At 45.1% G+C, this 17,009-nt stretch overlaps 1 pseudogene; it reads right to left on the minus strand.

Moving 5' to 3' along the window:
• Nucleotides 1-316: 316 nt before the first annotated feature.
• LOC116195988 lies at nt 317-1,467 on the minus strand (annotated as a pseudogene).
• Nucleotides 1,468-17,009: the final 15,542 nt, after the last annotated feature.

Here is a 17,009-nt window from a genome sequence, read left to right on the forward strand (position 1 = left end):
TCGAACTCGAAACTTTAGTTAAGGGTAATAAGCGTCGAACCGTTTGAACTGACCTCGTTGGTAAAAGATTCATTTTTAAAGTCTTTTCGTCTTCCATGAGTTGATGTCATTTCGATTTCGAGAAATGAGGTGGTGTAATAAAATTGTGCCACTTGTCCCATTGGAATTTGCGGACACACGAAAGGTTGCATAAGGAGAAACTTTCTCCATCCAGCACGGCGCTTCTCAACTTTTAGAATTGCATTAGATTGATTAGATTAGATGGTTACACATGCAACGTGCACGAGATAGAAACCTACTGACGATGTAATCTTCATGGACAAAAAAAAATAATGATGGGTAAAAGAAATGAAACTTTTTTTGCTGAATGAAAAAAAGAAAAAGAAAAAGTGGAACGTTATTTGACAGGTAACGGATACATCTGATTAATTAATGCCATATTTGATCGGTGCTTCAGAGATGGAGGCTAAACTCAATACAACTTGACGCGCCAAATCAGTTATGCAGCATCCCAAATCAAATTCCCATAATCCCAAATATTCCCTCTTTTCATGATTTCATCTCTTGCGAAGGAAAGCAACCAATTCAGAAAAGACATCAGTCTCTCACTTTCCAGGGAAGAAGTTGGTGGCGTGGGCCCATGCATTGTTGTTGACTGGGTCGGCCGAGTGGTCGGCCAAGTTCTCCAATAGGCCCTTCCCGGTTACGATGGCCTGCATGAAGAACCCGAACATCAAGAACATTGCAAGTCTCCCGTTCTTGATCTCCTTTACCTTCAACTCCGCGAAGGCCTCTGGGTCATCAGCAAGGCCCAACAGGTCGAAGCTACCACCGGGGTAGAGCGGGTAGGTAACTTCTCTGAGTGGCCCACCAGCAATGAGTTAACCCTCGATAGCCCCCACGAGGATGACCTGGCAAGCCCAAATGGCTAGGATGCTCTGGGCATCGATCAGGCTTGGGTTGCTGAGGTAGTCGAGCTCACCCACACTAAAGATCTGGGACCCTGCCTTGAACCACACGGCCTCACCAAACTTGACCCTATGTTCCATGCCAAGAGCTCCAGAAGACACATCCCAAGGCGCCCAACATGGCCCACCTGTAGTGGATCACCTCAAGCTCACGGTTCTTGGCAAAAGTCTCAGGGCTGGTAGAGTTCTCGGTAATATCCCACCCGTAGTCACCGGGGGAATTCTCCTCTTAAGTAGCCCAGGGGCTCGCCGGAGATTGGGCCCATACCACAGGCTTCCAGATGAGACGGGCTTGGTCGCAGTCTTCCTCATGGAGACTCGGGGAGCTCCTAGGAACTCCGGGGAAAGCTTAATCGCCTATCTAGCAAGCGATGGGGAGGAGAGAGCCATAGCCAAGCCGCCATGGTAGCGAGAAAGTGATCTCGTCCGGGGAATATCGAAGATCGATCGATATGAATTTGGATCAGGTGTGTGAGTTATGATTGAGGCTTAATGGGCCTTCTATATATATGTCTTGGAGAGGGGCGTGGGTCCTTATCTTAGAAGATCTCTCTCAATTCCCATAGGTTGGTGTGGTGACATTTTGAAAAGCTTGATTTTCTTTATCCATTTGGCACTCTGTACTTCAAGTGATCTACTTTGGATTACTTACTTAAAATAAAACAACATGCCAGGAAGATGTGAAATTTACCAATTTTTCTACCAATAGGTAGCAGCCACTTGTCGTATAACTTGGATAGGGCTATCCGGCTTGAAAGGAGAACGGGACCACCTGGCACGGTCGAGAAATCCTAGTACATGGCAATCAATAACCCACAGCAAGATTGTGATTTTCAATGTCGGTAACTAACAAATGACGATTTCTGGATTGACGAGGGGTTCCGCCTGTCAGCACCCCATTTTGATCCACAAGTCAAACAATGTCCATCAATAACAAACAATGTCACGACTTGAGCGTTATCACAGAAAAAGACTCAATAGAGCGAGAAATCACTATTTATTCTCAAGTCAGCAAAATCAAGCAGATGACATATACACATGACAAAAGGACTCCAGGGGTCACCAAAGGGCAACATAGTAACTAGATAGCTCAACAACGTCCAAAATAAGCATTTCCAGCATACCATGTGGACATTCCTATTTTCCGATAGTTCGCTAGTCCATCGGAAGATAGCCAATATTGGACTTCAAAAATCCACATCAATGCCAAATAGATAAAAAGTGTCTTCAAACGCATTTCGCAAATTATATGCTCTATACAGAATAACTTTCTGTATACAGACAAATGTTCAGTGGAAGTCTAAAAATGCCGGTTTCTCGGAGAAAAGTTAATTCTAAATATCAGATGCGGCCATGCCCAACAATCATACAGAACATGAGCGATACTTCAGATTGTCTTTCGAAAGTCACACAGACTCCTCAAATGACTTCCGAATGATAGATCAAGCATACCTTTCAACGGAAAACCATATCCGAAGACTGATATGACGGAACATCGGCAAATGAAGTTAGTCATGCATTGCCCCGAAAATTACAGCGGACGTATGCAATTGGGCAAATCAGACTGCAGAAGCCCATTTGGTTTCCCGAGTGACCTCCGAAGAGCAGAAAAGATCATTTTTAACGGAAATTCATAACCGGAGGTCCTTTTTACGGAAACTTGACGCCGGATGATTGGCAATTCCAATGCCACTTATCTCAACGCTCAATGTGAAATCCTCACACAGAATCGCACAATCCATTTAAACCCTCAAAATAGCATTCCACAGTTTCAGATGCAGTTTTTCAATCCTCCGAGCCCTATTCTCAACGAACAGAGGTTACGGCAATCTTCGGCTCGCCCAAGCAACTCAGGAAGCATTATGAGAAATCCGGCTTCGAACTCTTAGGACGTCTTCGGCTTCACATTGATAATACCAGCTTAAGGGTCAATTATTCAGTCTGATCGACAATGCACGTCAAAACGACCGATTCGGAATGCAGACAAAAGATGCGCATTTCGAAATGGTTAACTTTGCTCTGAACGCTTGAAATGAGCAAAAACCGGCTTCCGAGCCCAAAAATCACACGAGCATTCCCTTGGGCAAAATGGATGATTTCGGGCTCATTTGAACTGTTTTTGCGCGCACATTGACAATTCGACGTTCGTTTTAGCAACGAGCCTCGAACTCGCGATCAATCGAGACCCGAACTTCCTCTCAAACCCATGGGGCCCACAGTCAGTCATGACCAGCCCTATCCCTTGCCATTGTCGCCCATTTCCTTGGCATCTTCTCCATGCAACTTGCCTTATCCTTCTTCAAAATATCAAGCCTACCATTTCACTTCAACACTCCACCTTCATCCATGCATTTGGCTCTTCTTCATTAATGCATTTCAAGAAGTCTTCATCCCTATCTTCATTAAAAATTCGGATCTCATAATCCATGCCCCTTAATTGCACTTTTCTTCACTAATCTTGCATTTAAGCTTTCCTATATATTGTCTAAATGTCATTAACTTAATCACACACCTTCAAGCACTCTCTCTTTAGTATTTCTCACTCAAACAAAGGCTCTCAACCTCCTAAGAACTTTAGTAAAATCGCAGCAAGCAAGAACCACCCAAAAACCAAGCAAAACACTCAAGACTTAAATCGGACTTCATCCCGACTTAAATCCAAACTTCACCAAGCTCCATATCCTACATGTTTTCGACCCCCTCTATCCGTTTCCGAGCTTAGATTTCAAGTTTGAAGACTCTAAGTTAGAGAATTAGCTCAGTACAAAATCGAGCACAGTTTTGGCCCAGCCGGGTCAAAACTTCCAACCCAGTTTTCTCACATTTTCGAGTCGGTCTGAACTTTCAAAACCCATCAAACACATCCAGGGGTTCGTTAGGAGTTGGGAGCCACCGACCTTGCTCAATAATTCCATCGGAATCCACCGTTATGAATTCCGACCCGAAAACTGCTCAGTCGGGCCGGCGTTTCTGACTGTCTGTTCGGTTTTCTTGTAGATCGGGTCGATCCGTGACCCTTTTCGACAAACGACCACTTCTATCACCTCCAGGGGTCAGTTAGGAGTCAGGAGCCGTTGGCCTTGCTCAAAAATTCCATCGGCATCCACCGTTATGAATTCCGACCCGAAAACTTACCAGTCGGGCCAGTTTCCAGACGTGCTCTGTTTACGGTGATTTTAGCAGGACTGTATGGGTCGACCCGACAACTCTGGGAACAAACGACCACCACGGTCACCTAGACGGGTCCCTCGGCTACCCAAGGCCGCTGACCTTGCCTCAAAATTCCATCGGGAGCCTCCGTGGCGACGTCCGACCCGACATGTGCCAGTCGGGTCTGTCCACCCTTCCAGTTGGGTCTGTTGCTACCATTCGGGTCTGTTCAAGCCGAAACAGCCCAAACCCGACCCACCAACGGTCCAACCCGACTTTTGAAGGTCCCATCCCACCTCTCGGGACTAGGTATGACCATTCCCGACTTAGAGGAGCTAGGACTTTTATATTATTGTTGTGTTTATGGAGTTTTAAGGGGTTTTAAGCATGATTTTAATTTCGTACTTTAATTTTATGCAATTTCCTTATTACACCATGCATGTTTATCCTCGTTTAACGTGCTAGTATGTCGAGAAATATTTAAATCGAAGTCGAGAAAACCATCCCGACCCGGAAAAGCCGAGATCGTTCGGGTTAAACTCTCCATGAGGTAACCGAGAGCATTCTTGACCTTTTTGGGTCAAGACCGGATTTCTTTGCCCCGATTTAAATTGTTTCCCAAGTTTTATTGTTTTTCTCACATCTATGAAGTCGGTATTGTTTTATCGATTCCTTAAATAATATGTTTGTGCATGTTTGCATGTTTGAATGTGTTATTTAAATCATGATAATACCGACTTTCATTTAATCGTGTTATTTAACATGTTCGATGTTTAAGCATGCGAGAAACGATTCAAAACAAGATGGGGAAAACTCGTGAAACCAAATACAAGCCATGAGACCTCTCCGCTTTCTCCAAGGAGAATAGGCCAAGAGTCTCATGGAGTTATTTGGGTTCCATGAGGCTTCCTCTTCCCATTTTAAATATGTTCTCGGATTTCGTGTAATTTGCAAGTTCAATTACATCGAGCATCTCACATGAAATGTCTTTCCAAACCAAAATATGCATGGATTCGCAATTCGGAGACCCTTTCGGGCCTATTAGGACCAAAGGGTGTTTCGGTCTATCTTGACTAAATCATCCTCGATCTTTCTTGACCCATCTTGGTCACCGAGTCATGAATCGTTTTCATAATTAATGCATTCGGCATAACCCTTAAGCATTAATTTCACAAACTTAGTGGGTTCAGGCTTGATCCGTTTGCTTTGCTTGCATGTTTATTTATCGCTTTCCGCACATTTTATTTTTCGCACATTTACTTTTCTGCACTTGCATTGGATCATTTTAGTGAATTTAGGTACCAAACGCCTGAAATCCCACGGGCGTCGATCTAGGAAGCAAGGTTAGTCAGAGGTTTCGAGTAAGGGAACAGATCGAGTCGACTCTGCCACCGAACCGGCCCCCAAAGATCCTCGCTCGATTTCAAGGAATTGACACCCTTGAATCGGGAGCTCTCATCCCTAGTTAGTGGTTTTCCCAGTAGAACACTGAAACAATGCATAAACAGGGACCGTCATGCTGGACCAAAATTGCCTTCATGCCATCAACCGACCCAAAGTTCGGTCTTTGAGTCGGTCCCTAGTTTTCTTTTAGGCGGACCTTTTGTTGTTTTTCTACAATGAGAGATGTACATTGTAACAGATACAGTTATACTTTACTTTTTTGCACTGCATGCATGTTTTCAAACAAACTAGGACATTGCATTGGTTTATTGCTTAAGTTCCCTTTTTCAAATGAACCATCTTCATAAATCTGGGAACTTGAATCAAATCAATGCAACGGCATTAGCTTTTGAAAACTCATACATTGCCTGCACCGATGTTTGCACAGCGACTACCATGTCCCGTATGACCGGCGAGTCGTGCCAACCTTCGCGGGTAGACCACCTGCGGCCTTCACCCTTCCTCCATGGCAAGGCGAGCAGTGGACCGAGGGCCGACCCACCTTCCAAGGCGAGACTAACCAACAATAATTTCTTCCTAACAAAGAGCATCACCGCATGATCGAAAGCACATCTCTCCACGTGACCCCCACGCATCTACAAACGATCAAGCGTGCCTCATACATGTCCAAGCATGTTCACACCAACTCATGCACGCACGCTCAGAGTATCAATGCATGTCTCTTGGTGTGCTCGCACGACGCCTACCTGGCCAGTTCGCTTCCCTACACTCTTGCATTGAAATCCTGAACAGATCATGCTCCTTCATTGTTTTCTTTTCCCATTGTAGGAAATTCTCAACAAGAAGACAGCCTGAATACGGAGCAACCACAATTGAGACAACAAACGTCTCTCATCCAGCTCCTTGGGATTTCAACACTAAGTCCCCATTCTTACTCCACAAAGCAAGATCGCAAGCAAATCAGAGTCACCGCTTTACTCATCTGAAATCCAAAATCGACTTGGATTCAAATTCATCCAAGCGATACTACGAGGAGCAAGTCTAATCCTTCCACTGCAAAGATCGGAAGTGACAGCTCCACAAACAGAGCATGACCCAACTCTCGATCACAGACCAGCACGGTCATGCCTCCGATCAAAGAATGGATCTCATCCACCTCCGTTGTGGTCGCCGACTAAACACTAGGGCAACGCACGCAGTCTTCTTTAAACTCTCTTTTGCTTAAATTTAAATGCATTCCCACAAATGAGCTCCCAACATGAACAAATCCGTCAATGGAGCATTAGGATAGTCTCGAAGACGCCCTATTAGTTCTGTTGGACCTGTTCGACTCACCTGTCCTCATGGGACCTGGCTCCTCGAGCCTTCCCTAGGACGGCTGTGCATGCCTACTCGCAATTAGGGAAAACATGTTTATGCGACCCCAGTCGCGGTCTAACCACTCTAGAGTGGTGATGACTAGATTCCCGAAAACAAATGTCGCCTGCACGAGGCACCTCATGGGTCGCGGACGGGACCAAAAGGGATTTTCCCATGGGACCATCCCATATTTCTTACCACATATTCCCCGCATAATCGCCTAATGCATTGTCTTCTTTGTCATCCTTCACAGGGGCACATTGACCACAGGTGAAGAGCGATGCGCGAGTTCACGCTTCCCCGAAAACTTGTCTCAAATCCTTTCCTTATACTTTGACGAGGGAGGTGTCCGACGATGAGGTACCCCCTATGAAGTCGAAGATGAGGACAATTGAGCGAATCACTCAGCATTGATGCAATCGTCTTCCTTGAGCATCCAGTGACTTCAGCAGCGTGCACCCCCCAAGAGGCACGTACTGCAAAGAACAGCAAGAGATGATCGGAGACATCGCACAAGGCGCCTGCCACAAGCCACTTCCACAAATGAAGACCGGGGTATCCCCGATCAACATTCACACCGGGGTAACCTCGGTTCCCTATTCCACATGGGGCAATTTGACATTTTCTTTTCCTAGACAATAGGGGAAGTTCACCGGTAAAGCTTGCAAGGGCAAATGACACGAAGTTCGACTTTCAAGTGCACAAGAGTCAAACTTCCAAGAAAGCTGGTCCTTACAAAATAGGACTAGCAACACACAACAAGTCTCCACGAGGCGAAGCACACCAAAGCGGCCTTGGCGATGCAAAGTCGAGGAGTTTCAAACAAAGACACGGGGCACAAAACAAACCCCAGCTGCAAGAAAAAAAACATAGCGAAAAGAAGCGGGAAAAACCCGCCAATGAAGAGAGAGAGAAAAGACGCGGGAAAAACCCGCTAATGAACAAAACAAGGCATCGCCGAGATTCATCAAAAGCACCGGCGCTGCCAATCCAGAGAAATCAACAAACCCCGACAAAAGAGGGGCAGCAGATACAATTCCTGGACGGAGACATAACACAATGCACTCGGAGGTTGAATCCTTCGAACTCTTCGCCCTTGCAAACTCGAGAGATAAAAGAATCGAGACCGCTAGGTCGAAAACCCCTTTTGGGGCGCCTAGGCAAAAGTTAGGGTAAAAGAGAGGCACGACCCTTTGGGGCGGTCATAGCAAAAGGAGAGCTCTTTCCCATTAGGTTGAGAGGTGCGGCCTCGAGGTGGGTGACCGTAGCAAAAGGAGAGAAAAACGAGAGATAGATAAAATTGCCCCCTAGTCTCTCACACATCGTGTGGACAAGGGATCCCCAAAGGAAGTGGCCAGGTTATCTATTCAAACACGATCCCCAATCGGCTCTCCAATACCATTCAACCGTCCAAGAGGAAACCTTCGTCAAGCACAGTGGGTAACTGAATACGCCGTCCAAGTAGTTCAATACAGCCTGCACAACAGAAGGATGAAGGAAAATTGGGGTACATCTCGCTGCAAGCATGAATCCGTGTATCATTTTAGCCTGGGGCAACGTGCTTCCCAAGCTTTCTCTTTTCTCTTTGTCTTTGCATAAACTCCAAATGGGTCACAACCTCCCTTTAACAGGCTATCACAAAGCCAAAATCCCAGACATTCCTCTCCGGGGTCTAGTCATAACGCTTTGGAAATGGTCAGACCGAGTCTGGCCAAATCTGAACAGAAATCCCCAAGCAGGTTGCAAATGCAGCCGCCCTACGGTACCCTATTGAGAAGGGTTCAAAGCCGACGGGCGCATCGAACAAACAATAGAACTGCCAGGGCATCGTCAGGGAAGTCTCGATATGCCCATGCATGGCTAACGGGAGCCCCTGGAGACCTCGTATCTAGGCCTCCGAGAACGGGACCCACTTGCACTGTCAAAGCAAAATTCTTCACGGGTTGCTAGAGCGAGCCGAAACCGAAGATCTGCGCGTCATAACGACGCTCCTTTTACTGCTTACCTGTGCCTATCTCATGTTAGTATTTCTCACATGATTTACTAGTAATGCTAGGATTACAAGTACCACAAGCAAGAAATAACTACGGCAGACTCTGATTCCCGACCACACGGGATACGTAGGCGCTCTTTCCCTAGAGCTCGAGTCTCGCAGGACAAGATGCCGAATCCTCGCGAACTTCCAGTAGATCAAAGTACGATTGCCCAAGCCAGTAAAACTGGTCTTCCGCAAAGCGTAACCACTCCAGCAACATGTGCCTCTGACGGATCAACACTTTCGAGGCAGCATCCGCCCCACATAGCCACACCACCACTGTCCTACAACTACAACATTTACTACTTTCGGATTTCACACCCACACTGGTTTCACACCCAACATTTACTGCTTTCGGATTTCACACCCACACTGGTTTCACACCCAACATTTACTGCTTTCGGGTTTCACACCCACACGGGTTTCACACCCAATATTTACTGCTTTCGGGTTTCACACCCACACGGGTTTCACACCCAACATTTACTGCTTTCGGGTTTCACACCCACACGGGTTTCATACCAGGCATTTCACACCCACACGGGTTTCACACCCAATATTTACAGTTTTCGGGTTTCACACCCACACGGGTTACACACTCAACATTTACTGCTTTCGGGTTTCACACCCACACGGGTTACACACCCAACATTTATTGCTTTTGGGTTTCACACCCACCATTTACTGCTTTCGGGTTTCACACCCACACGGGTTACACACCCAACATTTACTGCTTTTGGGTTTCACACCCAACATTTGCTGCTTTCGGGTTTCACACCCATACGGGTTACACGCCCAACATTTACTGCTTCGGGTTACACAGCCAACATTTACTGTTTTTGGGTTTCACACCCAACATTTGCAGCTTTCGAGTTTCACACCCATACGGGTTACACGCCCAACATTTACTGCTTTCGAGTTACACAGCCAACATTTACTGCTATCGGGTTTCACACCCACACGGGTTACACACCCACACATTTACTGCTTTCGGGTTACACACCTACACATTTACTGCTTTCGGGTTACACACCCAACATTTCCTGCTTTCGGGTTACACACCCAAGATTTTCTGCTTTCGGGGTACACACCCAAAATTTACCGTTTTCGGGTTATACAACCCACATTTATTGCTTTCGGATTCCACACCTACCTAAGTAACATAACTTTCATTAAGCTCCGCACTTTTTATCAAACTCAACTCTTTCAGTCAAACTTCACACTTTTCTCAAAGCTTCGCATTTTTCATCAGGTTTCACATTTTTCATTAAGCCCACTTCACATTTTGACATGCATTTCCTTTATGCACCTTCCTATTTACTGCAAAGTTTGCCTATGCCTTATTTCGTCTTTTCCACCTTCGCATTTAGGTACGGTATTTCCAACATATCCGAAGAAAAAGAGGAAGACAGTCTTGGGAGAAGCCATATTGGACATCACGACCAAAACGGGGTTCTTCTATATCTTTGGCCGAATCGTCTATCAGAGTATCCAGCCAAAGAGGGGGAAGCTGTCAGCATTCCATTTTGGTCCACAAGTCAAACAATGTCCATCAATAGCAAACAATGCCACGACTTGAGCGTTATCACAGAAGAAGGCTCCATAGAGCGAGAAATCACTATTCATTCTCAAGTCAGCAAAATCAAGCAAATGACATATACACACGACAAAAGGACTCCAGGGGTCACCAAAGGGCAACATAGTGACTAGAGAGCTCAACAACGTCCTAAACCGGCATTTCCAACATACCACGTGGACATCCCTATTTTCCGATAGTTCGCTCGTCCATTGGAAGATAGCCAATATTGGACTTCAAAAATCCACATCAATGCCAAACATATGAAAAGTGTCTTCAAACGCATTTCGCAAATCATCTGCTCTATACAGAACAACTTTCTGTATACAAACAACTTTTCAGTGGAAGTCCAAAAATGCTGGTTTCTCAAAGAAAAGTTAATTCCAAATATCAGATGCGGCCATGCCCCACAATCATACAGAGCATGAGCGATACTTCAGATTGTCTTTCGAAAGTCACACAGACTCCTCAGATGACTTTCGAACGATAGATCAAGCATACCTTTCCACGGAAAACCATATCCGAAGACTGATCTGACGGAACATTGGCAAACGAAGTTAGCCATGCATTGCCCCGAAAACTACAGCGGACGTACACAATTGGGCAAATCAGACTGCAGAAGCCCATTTGGTTTCCCGAGTGACATCTGAAGAGAAGAAAAGATCATTTTTAACGGAAATTCATAACCGGAGGTCCTTTTTACGAAAACTTGACGCCGGATGGTTGGCAATTCCAGTGCCGCTTATCTCAACGCTCAATGTGAAATCCTCAAACAAAATCGCACAATCCATTTAAACCCTCAGAATAGCATTCCACAGTTTCAAATGCAGTTTTTCAATCCTCCGAGCCCTATTCTCAACGAACAAAGGTTGCGGCGATCTCCGGCTCGCCCAAGCAACTCAGGAAGCATTACGAAAAATCCGACTTCGAACTCTTAGGACGTCTCCGGCCTTACATTGATAATACCGGCTTAAGGGTCAATTATTCAGTCTGATCGACAATGCACGTCAAAACGACCAATTCAGAATGTAGACAAAAGATGCGCATTCCGAAATGGTTAACTTTTCTCTAAACGCCTGAAATGAGCAAAAACCGGCTTCCGAGCCCAAAAATCACACGAGCATTCCCTTGGGCAAAATGGATGATTTCGGGTTCATTTGAACTGTTTTTGCGCGCACATTGACAATTCGACGTTTGTTTTAGCAACGAGCCTCGAACTCGCGATCAATCGAGACCCGAACTTTGTCCCGAACTTCCTCTCAAACCCGTGGGGCCCACGGTCAGTCATGACCAGCCCTATCCCTTGCCATTGCTGCCCATTTCCTTGGCATCTTCTCCATGCAACTTGCCTTATCGTTCTTCAAAATATCAAGCCTACCATTTCACTTCAACACTCCACCTTCATCAATGCATTTGGCTCTTCTTCATTAATGCATTTCAAGAAGTCTTCATCCCTATCTTCATTAAAAATTCGGATTTCCTAATCCATGCCCCTTAATTGCACTTTTCGTCACTAATCCTGCATTTAAGCTTTCCTATATATTGTCCAAATGTCATTAACTTAATCACACACCTTCAAGCAATCTCTCTCTAGCATTTCTCACTCAAACAAATGCTCTCAACCTCCTAAGAACTTCAGCAAAATCGCAGCAAGCAAGAACCACCCAAAAACCAAACAAAACACTCAAGACTTAAGTCGGAATCCATCCCGACTTAAATCCAAACTTCACCAAACTTCATAACCTACATGTTTTCGACCCCCTCTATCCATTTCCGAGCTTAGATTTCAACTTTGAAGCCTCTAAGTTAGAGAATCAGCTCAATATAGAATCGAGCATAGTTTTGGCCCAATCGGGTCGAAACTTCCAACCCAGTTTTCTCACAATTTCGAGTCGGACTGAACTTTCAAAACCCATCAAACACCTCCAGGGATTCGTTAGGAGTCAGGAGCCACCGACCTTGCTAAAAAATTCCATCGGAATCCACCGTTATGAATTCCGACCCGAAAACTGCTCAGTCGGATCGGCGTTTCTGACTGTCTGTTCGGTTTTCTTGTAGATCGGGTCGATCCATGACCCTTTTCGACAAATGACCACTTGTATCACCTCCAGGGGTCAGTTAGGAGTCAGAACTGTACGGGTCGACCCGAAAACTTTGGGAATAAACGACCACCATGGTCACCTAAAGGGGTCCCTTCGCTACCCAAGGCCGCTGACCTTGCCTCAAAATTCCATCGGAAGCCTCCGTGGCGACGTCCGACCCGACATGTGCCAGTCGGGTCTGTCCACCCTTCCAGTCGAGTCTGTTGCTACCATTCGGGTCTGTTCAAGCCGAAACAGCCCAAACCTGACCCACCAATGGTCCAACCCGACTCTTGAAGGTCCCATCCCACCTCTCGGGACTAGGTATGACCATTCCCGACTTAGAGGAGATAGGAATTTTTTATTATTGTTGTGTTTATAGAGTTTTAAGGGGTTTTAAGCATGATTTTAATTTCGAACTTTAATTTTATGCAATTTCCTTATTACACCATGCATGTTTATTATCGTTTAACGTGCTAGTATGTCGGGAAATATTTAAATCGAAGTTGAGAAAACCATCCCGACCCGGAAAAGCCGAGATCGTTCGGGTTAACCTCTACATGAGGTAACCGAGAGCATTCTTGACCTTTTTGGGTCAAGACCGGATTCCTTTGCCCCGATTTAAATTGTTTCCCGAGTTTTTTTGTTTTTCTCACATCCATGAAGTCGATATTGTTTTATCGATTCCTTAAATAATATGTTTGTGCATGTTTGCATGTTTGAATGTGTTATTTAAATCATGATAATACCGACTTTCGTTTAATCGTGTTATTTAACATGTTTGATATTTGAGCATGCGAGAAACGATTCAAAACAAGATGGGGAAAACTCGTGAAACCAAATACAAGCCATGAGACCTCTCGGCTTTCTCCAAGGAGAATAGGCCGAGAGTCTCATGGAGTTATTCAGGTTCCATGAGGCTTCCTCTTCCCGTTTTAAATCCGTTCTCGGATATCGTGTTATTTGCAAGTTCAATTACATCGAGAATCTCACATGAAATGTCTTTCCAAACCAAAATATGCATGGATTTGTAATTCGGAGACCCTTTCGGGCCTATTAGGACCAAAGGGTGTTTCGGTCAATCTTGACCGAATCATCCTCGATCTTTCTTGACCCGTCTTGGTCACCGAGTCACGAATCGTTTTCATAATTAATGCATTCGGCACAACCCTTAAGCATTAATTTCACGAACGGGTTAATCGGGACGCTCACATGATTAAACCCACTTCACACTGATAAAGTTTACACGAATTGACCATTAACTGATAACTCGCGTCAATGAGTTGTCAAATGACGTTGGTGCCCTTTTCAAACTTATCAATTTCAAAACCCGAAACGCGCAGTCCGATGTAGCATGGACGTTTGAAAAGGGCTTCTGTATCTAAACTTGAGTTTTTACCTGATTTCAGGTAACTCAGGTCAGGATACAGAAGATATTTCTAGATCACTTCCGGGCAGATCGACCGGTTCTTTGGCTTTTTCAGGGTTCTTACACAACCCTGAATGATCCAAGGAATTGGTCGACATCGGCTACAGGCCGAGGTGGCCTGCACTACGATGTTTCCCCTTTTCTGAAAACAATTTTCAAATAAAGGGCAAAATCGTCTTTTCACAATTCAGCGACACCCCTAGGTTTAGCATGATAGAAACACTACAGTATGGGATAAGAACGGGCTACCTGTTCAGGTGTAGGTTCATCTGCATAGCATTTTCTTATCTAACTGATGAGTTTCTGTCATCCTAACATAGACTCGGATAACTAGAACGGTTATCTCTATCAGAAAACATGCCAAATGCTGATTAACCTTTCACTCGACCTAACCAAACACTAGATAAGGGTTAGGAGGAATTCTAGATTCCAAATCTAGAGTCAAAACACGAGTTTGGCTAATTTAGTGAAAATTCAGTGTAACAATACAGAACAACTGTAAAAGCAATCCACACACAAGAAACTTGACTACGGACATCCGATATGTCAGGTTCTCAAACCAAAGCCGAATGCTAAAACATTAGCACGCGTTTGTTTGTCTAGGGTAGGATTTGCATGCCAAAGTACCCCGGATTAACAATTTGCTAAAACACGTACATTTGACAGTAACAAACACTTTGTCTGTTATTAACATGTTGTGTGTTACCTTTTTGCATCTGTTTGCCATGCGGGTCTAGCCTGATCCCTAGGCCGAATAATATTAGGGTTCAACACCCTAATCATCAATCACAAGGTCCAATGCCCTAATCATCACTCACAGACTCCAACGCCCTATTCAGTGAGAGCGTGCATCGAGTTCCATTTCTTCGGTTTTTCCCTAAACTCACAGTGAGTTAGAGCGGAATAATAATCGAACGCGAATCGATTGGAATTCGATCATTTGTAATTTATATTTTATTGTATTTCTGAGAGCATTGTAAGGATTTTATTTTGTACATTCATTCTGTAAGAATTCCAGTCGTTGAGCGAACGGTCCAAGAGTCGAATTAATTGAATCGGTCTAATGCTTGCCTAGACACATGTAAATCCAAGATCTCACGGTTTTGGTTCACACAGGGATTCAACCTCTATGGTTTGATGAACTATAACGCGAGATTGTGAACCAATTCCCTGACACACAGATTTACTTCTCTCTCGGCTTCTCAACCGATATAGTTTGATTCATCGAACTTATGGTGTCAAAACGTGCGAGCCGAGTGCAACTTAATCCATGCGGTAAATAATAAAAAAGGCAAGCCTAGCAAACCAGAGTACCGAAAGGGCGTGCGGGATATAGGCCCGCACGTAACATGAACCCCCGAACTCGGACTTTCCGGTTTTGCACAGATCAATGCCTTAACAACAACTAGGTGTTCCATACCCCTAGACTCGGGTAACTTATCCGCCCTCGACCTTTGGGTCGTAAAATGATAAGTGACGACTCCTTCTCACGCGTGTCCGTCACGCGTCCCCACGGGAAGGTGGACACTCCCAAGTTGCTCAATTTCAGGTCGCGCGCGATGCGAGCCCCGATGAGAGAGTCCACATTCAGGTCCGTACAGCTTGGCGACTCCACTGGGGGACACACTTAGTGGGTTCAGGCTTGATCCGTTTGCTTTGCTTGCATGTTTATTTATCGCTTTCCGCACATTTACTTTTCTGCACTTGCATTGGATCATTTTAGTGGATTTAGGTACCAAATGCCTGAAATCCCACGAGCGCCGATCTAGGAAGCTAGGTTAGTCAGAGGTTCCGAGTAAGGGAACGGATCGAGTCGACTCTGCCACCGAACCGGCTCCCAAAGATCCTCGCTCGATTTCAAGGAATTGACGCCCTTGAATCGGGAGCTCTCATCCCTAGTTATTGGTTTTCCCAGTACAACATTGAAACCTTGCATAAACAGGGACCGTCATGCTGGACCAAAATTGCCTTCATGCCGTCAACCGACCCAAAGTTCGGTCTTTGAGTCGGTCCCTAGTTTTCTTTTAGGCGGGCCTTTTGTTGTTTTTCTACAATGAGAGATGTACATTGTAACAGATACAGTTATACTTTACTTTTCTGCACTGCATGCATGTTTTCAAACAAACTAGGACATTGCATTGGTTTATTGCTTAAGTTCCCTTTTTCAAATGAACCATCTTCATAAATTTGGGAACTTGAATCAAATCAATGCAACGGCATTAGCTTTTGAAAACTCATACATTGCCTGCATCCGATGTTTGCACAGCAACTACCATGTCCCGTATGACCGGTGAGTCGTGCCAACCTTCGCGGGTAGACCACATGCGGCCTTCACCCTTCCTCCATGGCAAGGCGAGCCGTGGACTGAGGGCCGACCCACCTTCCAAGGCGAGACTAACCAACAATAATTTCTTCCTAACAGAGAGCATCACCGCATGATAAGTGGCGACTCCTTCTCACGCGTGTCCATCACGCGTCCCCACGGGAAGGTGGACACTCTCAAGCCGCGCGATTTCAGGTCGCGCCCGATGCGGGTCCCGACGAGAGTCCACATTCGGGTCCGTACACCACCTAAAGTGACAGCCCATATTCCATAAGATTCCAGCTACTACTAGAGAAGAATATTGCCATAGTACAATTTCTCTTAATTAGATATTGTTTCTTATATTAGCTTGAGTCAGGAGTATGAAGTTTCTGTTTCAAATTATTTCCTTATTCCATTTTAGGAAAGTAATCTAGAGGAGTATAGATGTCAGTTTCCTTTTCTATAGTCAATGGATGTGTGCTCCCTCTATATATAGGCTATTCACCTCATTGTAAGGAGATACTTCAGAAACACCTAATGATGAATGATACTTTGAGTTTGCCATAACTCTTTCTTTTCAGCATATCGTTAGGGTTTAGGCGTGTTCTATTCCCTTCGAGTCTAAATTCAGATTTAGGCCCGAGAAACCGTGATCCGCGCTGCGTCAGTTGGTATCAGAGCAGGAGTTGCCTAAATCTGATC

This window comes from Punica granatum, chromosome 1 (assembly GCF_007655135.1).
Source record: "Punica granatum isolate Tunisia-2019 chromosome 1, ASM765513v2, whole genome shotgun sequence".
NCBI classification, from domain to species: domain Eukaryota; kingdom Viridiplantae; phylum Streptophyta; class Magnoliopsida; order Myrtales; family Lythraceae; genus Punica; species Punica granatum.